This window comes from Toxorhynchites rutilus, unplaced genomic scaffold (genome assembly GCF_029784135.1).
Source record: "Toxorhynchites rutilus septentrionalis strain SRP unplaced genomic scaffold, ASM2978413v1 HiC_scaffold_104, whole genome shotgun sequence".
Lineage (NCBI taxonomy): Eukaryota > Metazoa > Arthropoda > Insecta > Diptera > Culicidae > Toxorhynchites > Toxorhynchites rutilus.
Genome location: NW_026599657.1, coordinates 17,501 through 20,000, shown reverse-complemented (window position 1 = coordinate 20,000; position 2,500 = coordinate 17,501).

Below are 2,500 nucleotides of genomic sequence, written 5' to 3'. Positions count from 1 at the left end.
GGAATCGTATGACGCTCACCCGTCGGGGTTACCCCCTTCCGATGGATGGCCATCCGACTCACTGGATTCGATAGACGTTCGACCCTACCGACAGTAACTTGACCCCACCCGTACGGCATCGTACTACCGAACATCCATACAAGCTTCGCAAGTTATGCCTCAAACTTTTCACTCACCAACTTTCCCCACAATAGTGTAAAACATGGTCATACCAACGTTGCCTCGGCATGGGTATATACCGCACTGGGGGCATCGTTATAGGGGTGCCTTGGATAGACTTGTACCACTAGCCGAGACACCATGCTGGGTCGGGAAATGTTCACGCACCGCAATCGGTACCAGTGCCGGGTGTCGGTCATATTCCGATGGGGGGTAACCCTACTATTGAACTCGTACTTGTACTTGGGCCGTGCCTAAGGTGTTGGTTGTTTCAATAGTTGGTTACTTGTTTCAATAGTTGACATTTTTTCAATAGTTGAACTTTTTTCCAACAGTTTCAGTTTTCCCGTAGGTAAAGATGATGATGTGTGACCAATGTGTGAATGTGTTGTTTTTTTTTTTCAATAGTCATGTACGCGCCGTTGTCGATGTTATACACACTGCGTACTGCGGGTGAGAAATAAAACAAACTGTTGTGCTGTGCTGTGCTTGATGTTGGCTTGGTGTTATTGTATTATCGAATTGGACTTAATACCAGTGCCGGGCCGATGCACACACTGCGTACTGCGAGTGCTGGCTCGCGCAGTGAGAAATTAAACAAACTGTTGCGCTGTTGTGTTGTGTGCGCTGTGTGGGGGAGACTTTTCATCACACTTGACACGCGCATTCTTACCCTCGATGTTGCCTTGGTGTTATTGTGTTATCGAATTGGACTTAATATCAGTGCCGGACTGTTGCGCTGTTGTGTTGTGTGCGCTGTGCGGGGGACTTTTCCAACACTTGACACTTTGCATTCCGGGACGTGGACGCGTTCTGGGACTTGGTGTTATTGCCGACGGGGCAGTGTTATACACACTGCGTACTGCGAGTGCTGGCTTGCGCAGTGAGAAATTCAACAAACCGTTGCGCTGTTGTGTTGTGTGCGCTGTGTGGGGGACTTTTCCAACACTTGACACTTTGCATTCCTGGACGTGGACGCGTTCTGGGACTTGGTGTTATTGCCGACGGGGCAGTGTTATACACACTGCGTACTGCGAGTGCTGGCTTGCGCAGTGAGAAATTCAACAAACCGTTGCGCTGTTGTGTTGTGTGCGCTGTGTGGGGGACTTTTCCAACACTTGACACTTTGCATTCCTGGACGTGGACGCGTTCTGGGTCTTAGTGTTATGGTCGACGGGGCAGTGTTTTACACATTGCGTACTGCGGGGGTTGGCTCGCGCAGCGCTGTTGTGTGCTGTATGCTGGGGGGACTTGGACGCTTTCTGGGACTTAGTGTTATTGTCGGCGGGGCAGTGTTTTACACATTGCGTACTGCGGGGGTTGGCTCGCGCAGCGCTGTTGTGTGCTGTATGCTGGGGGGACTTGGACGCTTTCTGGGACTTAGTGTTATTGTCGGCGGGGCAGTGTTTTACACATTGCGTACTGCGAGTGCTGGCTTGCGCAGTGAGAAATTCAACAAACCGTTGCGCTGTTGTGTTGTGTGCGCTGTGTGGGGGACTTTTCCAACACTTGACACTTTGCATTCCGGGACGTGGACGCGTTCTGGGACTTGGTGTTATTGCCGACGGGGCAGTGTTATACACACTGCGTACTGCGAGTGCTGGCTTGCGCAGTGAGAAATTCAACAAACCGTTGCGCTGTTGTGTTGTGTGCGCTGTGTGGGGGACTTTTCCAACACTTGACACTTTGCATTCCGGGACGTGGACGCGTTCTGGGACTTGGTGTTATTGCCGACGGGGCAGTGTTATACACACTGCGTACTGCGGGTGCTGGCTCGTGCAGAGCTGTTGTGTGTTGTGTTGTGCACTTGAGACTTGTTGTTCCGGGACATGCAATGATTTCACACACACGCACGATTGCATATTACCAGGCGCAAAGTGATTTAATGAAAAAAGAGAGAAGCCGCCAGCGCGGGCAGCACTAAGCTACCACGGTGGGACTTCTCTCTTACGGAACACGACGCACCCGGGCAAGACTGCGCAAGCTACTGTGCCGCACCGATGCTGATGGGGCATTGTTACACGTACTGCGAGTTGGCTTGCGCAGTGAGAAATTAAACAAACTGTTGCGCTGTTGTGTGCTGTATGCTGGGGGGACATGGACGCTTTCTGGGACTTAGTGTTATTGTCGGCGGGGCAGTGTTTTACACATTGCGTACTGCGGGGGTTGGCTCGCGCAGCGCTGTTGTGTGCTGTATGCTGGGGGGACTTGGACGCTTTCTGGGACTTAGTGTTATTGTCGGCGGGGCAGTGTTTTACACATTGCGTACTGCGGGGGTTGGCTCGCGCAGCGCTGTTGTGTGCTGTGTTGTGCTGGGGGAACTTTTCCAACACATGACACT